This window comes from Canis aureus, chromosome 6 (assembly GCF_053574225.1).
Source record: "Canis aureus isolate CA01 chromosome 6, VMU_Caureus_v.1.0, whole genome shotgun sequence".
Lineage (NCBI taxonomy): Eukaryota > Metazoa > Chordata > Mammalia > Carnivora > Canidae > Canis > Canis aureus.
In genome coordinates, this window is record NC_135616.1 from 20,625,705 (window position 1) to 20,638,618 (window position 12,914).

Genomic DNA, 12,914 nt, shown 5'->3' on the forward strand with positions numbered 1-12,914 from the left:
TATCCTATTTAGTTCTCTTCCCCAGTGGCACTATCATTAGGAATCTCTTAGTCATTTTTCATTATAAAATGTGTATGTCCATATATATATATATATATATATATATATATATATATTTATGTATTTGTTTACATTTTCCCCCGAAAGGATTATACTATATCTGTACTCCTACATTTTGCTTTTCTCTTAGAATCAATCTTAGATAACACTCCATATCTGTACATATAGCTCTACTTCATCATTTTTTATGAAACCATATTATTCCATTGTATTATACATCATTTATTTTTAAAGGCTCTTATAGATGAATTGTTTTTCATTTTTAATGCTACTACAAAAAGTGTTAGAATACACTTCTTTATACAGATGTCCTGAAAAATTTTTGCCTGTATATTAGGGGATAAACTATTTGAAATCCAAAATGTAGACCAAAGAGCATGTGCATTTAAACATTTTTGACTAGCAGAACTAAACAAAGGCCAAATAGTGGTTCGAAGGCGCTTTGTGCAGTCCTGCCAATATTTTTCAAAAGCTCTTTGAAAATTTTTTTTAAATGTAATACTGTCCAAATGGATGGGCATGATGTTTGTTTTTTCCAACGTATCTCATCTATGCCATAAAACACTTCACTACGCTCACTGTGAATATGCTTTTATTGTTTAGAATCATATTCCCTCTAGCTCAAATGATAATTTACTGCTTTGGTAACCTTCACTTACCTCTCCATTAGAACTATGAGCCAAAAGATTTTAGACTGGGAAGTTTCATGTCCATGTGCAGCCAGTCAATGTTGGAAATGACTTCTGTATGAGATTGACAGAATTGCTCAAATAAGTAAATGCAATGTCTACCTAAAAGTCTAAAGGAAATGGTGCTACGGTGTGTTTAAGTAAATGCAATGTCTACCTAAAAGTCTAAAGGAAATGGTGCTATGGCGTGTTTGATCCTATTTCCTTTTTATGGGCTTCTCAATTGAATATTGAATCTCTCAAAAATCAATTTTTCCAAGTCAATTTATTTTATATTGTCATGCACAGTCTATCAGAATCAGATTGATGTTTTTAGTTCTGATTAGTTAATATTGGCCCATTCTATAATTCCCTGTTTTCCAAAATATTCTATGCTTTATATCATTTTGCTTCTTCTTGCTCATGTTCTTCTTACATGGTTATAATTATAAATATAGTAAGTAAATAAACTTTTGAATAAGAACATATTTATGATCCCCTCAAAACATCATGCCATTCTAATTTTTTTAGTTTCGTCTTCTCATTTTTCTGTGACTAAAATTCATGAAATGTTTGTCAGTTTTGATATATAACTGATTCATCTTACTGATAAGCAATATGATTGTACTAGAAAAGAAACCAAACCCTAAATATATGTTGTTACTATACACATGTAAATGTTTTATGTACGAATCCTATGCAATAAGACTTCTTTCATTGTAGCCAAGAGTTTTAATCTTACCTCATGGACTTGTTTTCAATCTTTTATTTCATGTTTTGTCCGACAGTCCTGGCAATGCACAGGCTAATGAATATTAGTCTATTCATAAAGAATGTCCCATGTATTATTTATCAAAAATTATCTCAAGATAGCTTGTAGTTTTAACTTGTTTCTTAGTGTGTGGGAGAGGGAACAGAATTTTTAGAATTTGTATTTGAGGGATGCCTGGGTGGCTCAGTGGTTAAGCATCTGCCTTTGGCTCAGGTAGTGATCCTGGAATCCTAGGATCAAGTCCCACATCAAGCTCCCTGCATGGAGCCTGCTTTTCCCTCTGCCTATGTCTCTGCCTCCCTCTCAAGGTATCTCTCATAAATAAATAAATAAAATCTTTAAAAAAAAAGAATATGTATTTGAAGCCATCCTGATGATAAGAAAATTTAAAATCATACATGAAGTTAGCCTGTATTTTAAAATATTTTATTTAATATTTTTTAAAATATTTTATTTAAAATATTTTAAATATTTTTTAAAATATTTTATTTATTTATTCATGAGAGACACAGAGATAGAGAGGCAGAGGGAGAAGCAGGCTCCCTGTGGGGAGTCCAATGAAGGACTCAATCCTGGGACGTCAGGATCATGTCTTGAGCTGAAGGCAGATGCTCAACCACTGAGCCACCCAGGTGTCCCAGGTTTTTACTGTTATATAGCAATTCTAATCACTCAAGTAACTTAAAATAACAAACATTTTCTTATCTCTTCTGATTCTGTGGCTCAAATGATTTTTCTGCTCCAAGTCATCTGGGGAATCAGCTAATTTAGAAGGTCAAAGATGACTCCTCACATGATTTGCAGGTGGTGCTGGGTGTTCTATGGGATCTATTGATAGGCACACTTTAGTTCTCCTTCTCCTATTATTTTCCCATTGCTTGGGCTTCTTGCAGTTGCAGATTTGGCTCCAAAAAAGCAGAAAATGGAAGCTCCCTATTTTCTGAAGGCCTAGGCTTGGATGTTCCCAGCTATCACTCCTATTATATTCTACTTGCCAGAATAAGTTTTGAGGCCAGCTCTGAGTCAAGGGAAAGGTAAAAACTTGATATCAGGTGTCTCATGTACATACAAAGTGGGGAAGAATTACTGGAAGCTATCATTGGAAACTAATGGAGAGAAATTTTTAGAGTGAAGAGGAAAAAAACCCACCAACCCAGAATTCTGTATCCTGCTACATTATCCTTCAAAAGTGAGAGAAAGTAATACTTTCCTCAGAAAACAAAATTCCAAGAAACTTACTGCTGCTAGACTTACCTTGTGAGAAATGTTAAAAGTTCACCAGAGAGAAGGAAAATTATACCCATCCGAAACTCTTGTCTGTATAATGGAAGAACATCAGAGAATGGATAAGTAAAGCTTTCTCAACAACTGTTCAGACTTGGAGTGCAACATGGAATAGGAAGCTTTCTCAGCGCAGCCAGACAGTCCATTTAATAATACTCTCTCCTTCCCAGTGGTTATTTAGCATATAGAAATTATGTTACGTGGATCTGTGGGAACATGGGGACACATGTCAACTCTAGGAAGAGAGTTTCTGCAGGAACCTTGTCAGCTTGGTGCATAGGATCTCTGAGAAATCAGAGTGACCAGTATGGGCTATACTAAGAGCCACCTTACCCCCTTGACTATTCCTTTGAAAGTCCTGCTGGAGAGTCAGTCACTGATTAATTAGCTGGGCACCAAAAGAAAAGTTGGGTGCTGAGAAGGGGCCATCTTTATGAAACATGGCTATTTTTAAACACTAGCTTCATCTTCAAAGTGGCAAGCTGTTTTCACTGATATTAGGGCAGATGCTAATGAGGTAATGGAAATATGTGGCTGAGAATAGGCTTAGCATTTAATTTCTCATATAAATTTAAAAAGTATTGACTGTATGTGAAGAATTATACATTGCATCTCATGCATATGTAACTGATATTAAAAAATAATATTGCTCTCAAAGAAGGAAATCTTTTTTATTGAATTTTTAAGAATGTCTTTCCCTCCAAGTATGCTTAGTAGTCATTTCAATGCATAAATAGTAGCAAAAGTTTATTATTTTAGCTTTCCAGGAAGTATTGAATAAAATATGCTTTAGCTTTTGTAAATAAAAGAATTGGTGAGTTTCTTTTAAAAATTAAAAGATAATAAGGGGAATATTAATAACTTTATGATAGTGAATTTTAAAATTTACAAAAAATGAACAAATTTCATGAAATAAATAGGTAACAGATCTCTCTCTAGAAGATATAGATAACATGAATAACCATATATCTATTAAAGAAATTGAATTTATAATTGAAAACTTTCCTAAAAAGTAAACTTCAGGGTCAGATGCCATTATTGAACTCTACAAAGTCCTTAAAGAGAAAACTAATCCCCAATTATAATTGTTTGAGCCAAAATCAAATAAAACACACACACAAAAACATTTAAAATGAAATACAAACAAAACTAATAAGGTAAAGTTAAAATTCCTTTGCAGCTTGGAGTTTACCATGTAAGGCAAGAAAACACCTACCTGGTCTTAGCATATGTGAACTTCTTTGGGAAGAGAATTTACCAAGCTACATCAGGTCAATCTACTTGGACAGCTTAGTAGAATCTCCAGAAATAAGGAGTGTAATTTTTAAATGACCAAAATCACAGCTTTTATGTAAATATAAATTGAGCATATTCAAAAATTTTATTTAACTTATTAAATAACTTATTAAATAACAACAGAAGCTTTATAATGTTACAGTCAAACAAAAGGATAGTTCAAAAAAACAGGTATATATTTGTATATTTGGGTATATGTAAATAGGTGTGTCCATGCACGTATACACACACATATATACATATATACATATATATATAAACTGCACATAACTAGATATATATATATATATATATATACATAAAAACTGTGTGTTTTGTATAGATACATATATCTTACTGGTTCTGCTTCTATAGTTAAATCTTATTAATTCAATATGCAATTTAATAAAGACGTGTTAGGATAAAGTTGCAGAATTAGATACAAAACTGGTTAATGCCTAGCATTAACAGGACAATAAATTATAGTTTTGGGGGTTGTTTCACTAATAATTAATTTCACCTCTCCAGACCAACATCTACAGTTTTAAATGAAATTTCTCCAAATCTCAGACCTTTAAATAGTGGTAAATAGTGAATTTAGTTAGCTATATATTCTCCTAGGTAACTACGGAGCAGTTTTTGCCCCTAATGATATTTGAAGATTATGCTGCCCATATTTTTGCCTTATTTCTAAATTTTGGATAATTTATCATAACACCTTAAAGAAATTAAAAATATAATTTACAAGCTGAGATAATATATTTATGACTTACATGACTGACAAAACCTTTCATCAAGAATATATATGTAAAAACTTTAAGTTAATGAAAATATCAAGCTCACTAGGAAAAGGGACAAAAGATGTGAACATGCATTTCACAGAAGGTAAATTGCATTTGGCCAGCAAACTTGTGGAGAGATATTCTACTTCATTTGTGACCAGAGAAAGGCAAATCAAAACTGTAAATACATACCATTTTATACTCATTCAATTTGGAAAAAAATTATTAGCCTGATGATACAACATATTGAAGAGGACATGGATTAAAAAATACTTCTTGGGTGCCTGGGTGGCTCAGTCACTTACATATCTCCCTTTGGCTCAGATCATGATCCCAGGGTCCTGGGATCCAAGGAATCTGCTTTTCCCTCTACCCCTTCTCCCTGTTTATGTGCTCTCTCTCTTTCTCTCTGTGTCACACTCTCTCTCAAATAAATAAAACCTTCAAAAAGTAAAAAAAAATACTTCATGTAAATTTCTATAAATAATCATTTCAGAAAATAGTTTGCCATTATCTTATAAAGGTGAACATCCACACACAAATGATTCAAAAGAAAACATTGCATATATTTATCAGAAGTCATGTACAATAATATTTTACCAGTTAGAGATATCTTTTAAAAAATTTTTTTAAGATTTATTATTTATTCACAAAAGGTAGAGAGAGGCAGAGACACAGGCAGAGGGAGAAGCAGGCTCCATGCAGGGAGCCTGACGTAGGACTCTATCCCGGGTCTCCAGGATCACCCCGTGGGCTGAAGGCAGCACTAAACCGCTGAGCCACAGGGCTGCCCTAGAGATATCTTTAATTAAAAAAAGAAAAAAATGTAGTCAATAAAGGAATGAATAACTAAATATATTCAGATAACTAAATATTCAACAGTGAAATGAAAACACCTAGCTATGTGCAATACCAATGAAAATTAACAGATTAATATTGACTTTAAAAATCAAGTTCCAGAAAATTATACTAGGGCCACTCTGTTGTAAGCATTCTGAGGGCACTATTCACATTGAATTTCATATAAAAATAACCATGTGGATGTCTTGTAAATATGCTTGAATACATTGACTATTGTGTTTGCCAATATGAAAATGTTGATAGCCTCAATGAAAGTGGTCTGTAGAATTCCGGAGACAAAGCCTGATTAGATGAGACTCAAGAAAGAATGAGATATGAGTAAGTGCAGACTGTCTATGCAAACGATTGTTGTGAGCCAATGACTGTAAAGTAATGCAAATGTATTTCAGAGCTAGATGCCAATGTGTTGTTATTTGTGGCATCTATGAGTAGAGTCAGGAAAGCTGCCAAGGAAGACAAAACAAGTATTAGCCTGAGGAGGGAAGTCCCACCCACTTTCTTGACTTTCTTGACTTACATATTACAGGTGTTGAAAAGCTCTATTAAAGAAAAAACTTGAGTATGCTGCTTTCAGTGTTGGGAATCAATTGTGAACAACCAAAAGAATCTATGAGACGTTCATATGCTGGTTTTTAGTGCATCCCTACTTACATGGATCCATCTAATGATTCAGGTAGAAAGGACTACTGTGCTCCAGACAGGAGAATTTGATTACTTAAATGAGTACATGGTATATCTGTTTTTCAGTATACTTTATGAATGGCACATGACAAGGTAGAGATCCTTAAGAAGATCCTTCTTCCCCTCCTTCAGAAGATATGGGATGGACACCATGTAGAGGTCCAGATATTCTCAGCGTGTTAGGAGATGAATTGGTGCAAGGACTCCCCAGTAGCTGAGGGGCCTCTCCATTCCTGTTGTGCTCTCGCTGGCGCATGATGCATCTTAAAGGAACAAAGTAAATACAAAAGCTGGAACTTTACTGCTCCATCCTGGATGGCAAAGGGACTCTGAGATCTCATTCTGTGGAACAAAGACTGAAGACTAAACACCATACTTATTCCAACATACTTTCTATAACAGATATTTTATACATTGTGGAAGTTATATCAAACCACGGACTTGGTTATATATAAGGATTCCAGAACCTCAAGCAAAACCTAGAGCTGAAGTAGACATACCTAGATACATAGTGAGTCCTAAATATGTGAAGTATTCTACATTCCTACAAGTACAGATTTAACCCCTTGAAGGCTAGAAACAATCTTCTAATTTATTTATTTATTTATTTATTTATTTTTTTAAAGATTTTATTTATTTATTCATGATAGTCACACAGAGAGAGACAGAGAGGCAGAGACACAGGCAGAGGGAGAAGCAGGCTCCATGCAAGGAGCCCGACGTGGGATTCGATCCCGGGTCTCCAGGATCGCGCCCTGGGCCAAAGGCAGGCGCCAAACCGCTGCGCCACCCAGGGATCCCAATCTTCTAATTTAGATTCTTAACCACCTACATTATTAAGCTCTGTAGAAATCATTTTTCTCTCTATTTTTGGACCATCTCCCTCATTAGTGATCTCTCCTCTCATCTTCTATTTATGCCTTTTCACTTCGATGGTTTAATGTCTTTACATCTGGTCTCCTTCTTCAGTTTCTTTTCTTGGCTACTGCTTTTGCCTTTGGTTGTTAACTCTAAAAATACCCTTTCAAATAACACTTTGAAAAAAAATCTCTATTTGGCATGTAGACTTGCCATGAATTGCCCTTGGTGCCCTGCACATAGAGGGTGCAGGTAGGGAAGGCTTGGTGGAGCCATTCAGCTTCACCAGGGCACAGCAACAGGATGAATGCCAGAATATAATCCATGATGTTATGTTAAGGACTAGATCAATCTGCTTGTCAAAACAGAAGGCCCCTTAGGACACTATCAGAATATGACCTGCAGGTAATGTGACAAGAGTGAGATGCAAGGTGGAAGACAACAATGCAAAAAAGACAATGACAAAGACACAGTGGATTGGAAGGGGCACACTGAACTTGGATGAGTAAACTTTGGAGGCCATAGTGGAAGTGTATAGAATGAAAGAGCCTGAACACTCTGCGCACCCAGTCAGAGTTAGCCTTATAGGATAAACCATATAGCAAGGAAGGGAAAAAGAAATTTAAAACACCTGGAGAAGATGGAGTTCAAGGGTACAGAGAGGGACATGATGTCCTCTCAGACTTGAGCAGAGTCCCCTGTCAGATAGAGTAAGCAGAGGGAAGAGAGGGTGATAAAATTGAAGATAAACACTTGAGGGAGCCTTGCTCACAACCATCTCAGGAGAGAGTCATGGATTCCAGATATTTGGAAAAAACTTCTACCAATCTGTATAACAGAAAACGTGGACTGGTCTCTCCTCATTGATATTAGTGGATATTTATCTTCTCTCTTTTTCCTTTGAGAAATTTTTTTCTTACTAGTCCTTTTTCTTCTTCCTTTTTTTTTTTTTTTTTTTGGTTTAGGCTTCTATAATTCAGCCTCATTATAAGGAATTCAAACTGGAATACAAAGAAAAACAACTCTCAGAATCACCCTGGTTATTATTAAGTTAACAATAGTAAGAAGTTGGTCTCTTTATATGTGCAGTTAAGAGCAGACATATGAAGTGACAGTATCTGTTAGGCAGACAAGATGTCCCTAAACAGAATGTATCATGAAGGCTGATTTAAGAAGACTATTTAACTTATTTTGCTTGATTTTTAAAAATGAAGAAATTAAAGAGATTGTAAACATTTTGATAAATATTTTCTGTAGATTACTTTTAAATTTAGAGAAAAAAAAACATAAGAAAGGCTGAAAGGTTGAAATTATAAGAGTTTCATTTCCTGACACATATACTTCTATTTTAGACATGTTTTGAAAGACATTTACCACTTACATACATTCTCCACTTCCTCTTCCAAAACTCTCAACTTTTAAAAATTGTAATATACGTTAATTGTCCAATGTTTATTTTTTTTTATTTGTAAATTGAATTTTTATTACCTTACCCACAAATCATGCATAAATGCCTATGAAATAGGCTTTCTTAGAACAGCCCCATCTTGGCTAACTCAGTGGCACAATTCAAAAGTGAAAAATTAAAAATTATTCTTTGTAAAGAAGAGTTTTTAATAAACCCAAGGAATGTTTTCCACCAAGATACAAACTAGACCCTAGTTTTGCACACAAACGTTGATGACTTGGCTTAATTTTAGCACACCAAGATTTGCCTGTTAAGGGACAGCAGTCAGGCTAGAAAAAAGTCACCAAGACAACAGCACATTTCTATTTGAAAGTAGTCATTTATTGACTAACCAGATTACAAAAATAATCATGGTAGATAGTTTAGTTCATCCTAAAAATCTTATTGATCTGGTCTTCCCTGTTGCCAGCATCTCCACCTTCTACAAAATAGATGGTCTTTTTCTTCATTGTCCCCACATGGAGAAGATAATTTGAAGAGCCATAAAAAGTTGTCTGTTTCTTTGAAATGTTTTCCAACAGTAAAGTCTCATGAATCAGACCCTCCATGCAGATGATGCCATATTTACCAAGAAATTGGACAATCAATATATTATCTGTCAGGGCAATTCACTTCTTGTTGATCTTGCCATAATCATGCTTGTAGATCAATTCATTCACCGACTTCAGGTTCGGGGCCCCCCATGCTATATATCATTCCATGATCCCTAGCATGTTAACTGAAGCCTTGTTGAGCTGAACAAAGGTGCCACTGAAGATCTGGCAAAGGTGAAGAAGCTGCACATCTTTTGAACTTTGGGCTCACACCATTGATACCTCAGATCCTGCCAATTTGGGTTCTGCAGGAACATAGAAGTTGCCTGCTTTTCTTGCCATCCTTGCCATTCTAATCTCAGTTCTGTACATCTGCCTGTATTCCTTGTGGTAATGCTTAGCTTTTTCATAGATAAGCTTCTTCCTTGCCTTTTGAAGAATCTTTTGAGCAAACTTTTTTCTGACGCTTGATCTTCAACTCTGCAAAATTCCTTCACTTTTTCTTAAGGGTTTCTGGCACAGCAGGAACCTTCTTTTTGTTCTCTTCAGCCCCCTCCATGGTTCCAGCCAGAAAAGAGGAAGTTCAATTGTCCAATGTTTATAACCTTTGTATTCTGTTTTATAAATATAATTCTGCATTTTTTCTTATGACCTTGAGCTTCTTATTGGCTCCATTTTATGGTAAAATTGTTTAATTAATTCATATTTAACTAATATTTTTAAAAGATGACCTTCTATGTGGTGATTTCCCTGAAGGTTGGAGAGTTTGGGAATGTCTGATGTTTACTTAAACAGAATCAGGACGCGGTTGTAAAGAAATGCAAGGTCACAATTTTTCTCGATCTGCTGCAGATTGGGGCCTTTCTTCTACCAGTCCTGTTTATTTTCTTCCTGGAAACATGAAAAATCTTTTATTTATTTAATTATTTCTTCAAACAAAGTTATACATGTAAAAAAAATTTTAAAAGTCAAATAGTTGTACTATGTTTACAGTGAAAGCCTAGGACTTCCTATTGCCCTCTTTTAATCACGAAGGCTGTACATTTAACCCTGAGAGCTGTTTCTTCTGCAGTGACCTTCATATTATAAATCACATTTAAAAACTTTTGATTCAAGTTTAGTTGACACACAGTGTTAACATTAGTTTCAGGTGGACAATATAGTGATCCCGCGTTTCTATACATTATGCTGTGCTCAGCACAAGTGCAGTTACCACCTGTCATCATACAACACCATTATTAAATCATTTACTATGTTCCCTACAGTTCTTCTATAAATCGTACTTTTTTATGATAATTTCTTGGTCTTTCTGTTTTAGGTATTATTTAATAACTTTCTATTATGGAAGATATGTATTTGCTTCTCTTTGAGATACTTTCTCTCCCCTGATGTTCCTAATGCAGTTTATATATCACTGTTTTTTGGGGAATTAATTTTTAATGTTCATGAATTTATGACAATGCAAATATTATTCACAGCTAAGAGTAGTACTGTACTATGATTACAATGACTTTTCCTAGCAATCTTTTATTTGTCCCGGAATTAATGACTGCCCTGATTTTTTTATTTTCTGTTTCTTGAATAATTTATTAATCCCCAACCTCTTTAACCTTTCATTTGACTAATGAAATACCTCAGTTGCTCTGTCATGAACGTTAACTTCGTGGCAGTATCCCTCCTGGCAGTCACCACCCTCCAACTCCTGCCTAGACCCATTGTCCTGGAGGCCTGCTTTGCAACCATGTTGTTTTGGGATTTGCCTTCGCCATGTTCCTTTGCCATGTTCCTTAGTTTCCTTTGTGTATCTCCTGTATCAGATTCCATGCTTTTTGTGCTGTCTACGTCTTCTTTAGTTCAATTATTTTAACTGCAGTAAATTAATTACTTTAACTGCAGTAAATTAATTATTTTAACTGTAGTAAATCTTCCAGTTCCTTTTCACTGCTAATGGATCGAAGAGAGTTTTTTACATATCAGAAAATGTCATTATTCATCTTTCACAATTGATTAGCAGTCTGTATGGAAAATTATAGTTTGAGATCCTTTTCCCTTACAATTTTAACCTCATGCCATTGCTGGGTAACAGTGATTCGGACATAAAGCCCTTGGGAATTCTGTATCCTGATCCTTTGTTGATTTCTTTCTCTCTTTCTTTCTTTCTTTCTTTCTTTCTTTCTTTCTTTCTTTCTTTCTTCTTTCTTTCTTTCTTCTTTCTTTCTTCTTTCTCTCAAATAAAAATCAAAGTTTATTGTACAAAATTAAGGCCTTCGTATTTCATAGTTCACTAATACAAAACAAAGACTAGGTATTGTTTTAAATCATCCACAAAATTTTAACCTTCACTCCCACTCACTTCCAACTAGTAAAATGGTCCGACCAAATGTTACTAAAACAAACTCTATAAAGACCACTACCCCATATATAATTTTTTGACATAGGTTATCTTCATGGTGTGGGATGGTGTGATTTTTAAATCCTTGTAAAGCAGCCAGTAGCTCCAGCCTGTCTGTCATTTTCAAATTCCACGAAAGCAATGTCATACCTCCAGGTACCAAACTCACTTCCTTGAAACCAGGAAACTGACTAAACAACATGGATAACATCATCTCATTAGTCTCTTCTGAGAAATTATTAAGGAATAAAATATAGTGTGGAGAGTAATAAGGGACCTGAGGATTTGGTGTTGAATTTCCTTGGGTACTTGCTGTGTTTGGTGTTCCCTAACCAGGCTTTTTGTGTGAAGTTGTTGCAAAAAGCTCGCAGTTTTTGCTTTTTTTTCTTTTCTTTCTACTTTGTTAGTGAAAGTGCCACACATTTTAGATATTATATCAGAATCTTTTTTGCATCCTGGATTTGCATTCGTTTACCATAAAATGGAAATCCTTGTAACTGTCTCAAGGCATTTGCCATGAGCCCAGTTCCTTAAAAATAACAAAGCCTTGCCCCTCATCTTCATGGTCTTTAGAGCTACAAATCTACCAATGGGTCAAATTGAGAAACCAGGGCATATAGGGATCTCTTCAATTTTTCTTTTATATTTTTTCCTTCATATTGTTGATATAGTTGTATGATTTGGTCTGATATCCATGTTTGGGGTTAAACTGTTCAGAAAGCTTGAGACCTACATTGGTCCCTTGAAACCAAAATCCCCTCTTCACTTTCTTAAGTCCATTAAGATCCATATTTTATTCCAGAGATTCTAAAATCAAATTATACTGTCATCTAATTGTGAGTCTCTTTTCATTCATTTTGTTGTCTTCTGGTGGAGACTTTTCATTCTGAGATTCCACATTCTTCAACTTGATGAGATTTCATGAATTAGTTCTGTGTCAATTTGCTCCACCCATTTTCTCTTTCAGTAACTCGTTTTCCAAAATTTTTAACCCCAGCCTGATCTTTTATTTATTGATTGATTTTACTTAAACTTTTTTCTATTTTATCTTTTGTTTCCTCAATTTTGTCATCTGCTCCTTAGAGTCCACCAATACAGTCCTTTTTTTTTTTTTTTTTATTCATGAGAGACACAGAAAGAAAGGCAGAGACATAGGCAGAGGGAGAAGCAGGTTCCCTGTAAGGAGTCCAATAGAAAATGGATCCCAGGACCCCGGAATCACACTCTGAGCCAAAGGCAGATATGCTCAACTACAGAGCCTTCCAGGTGCCCCCACCAAT

General features: G+C 34.9%; 1 pseudogene; it reads right to left on the reverse strand.

Annotated features, from left to right (window-relative positions):
- Positions 1-11,652: 11,652 nt before the first annotated feature.
- Positions 11,653-12,330, reverse strand: LOC144315352 (U2 small nuclear ribonucleoprotein B'' pseudogene; annotated as a pseudogene).
- Between the last annotated feature and the right edge of the window lie 584 nt (positions 12,331-12,914).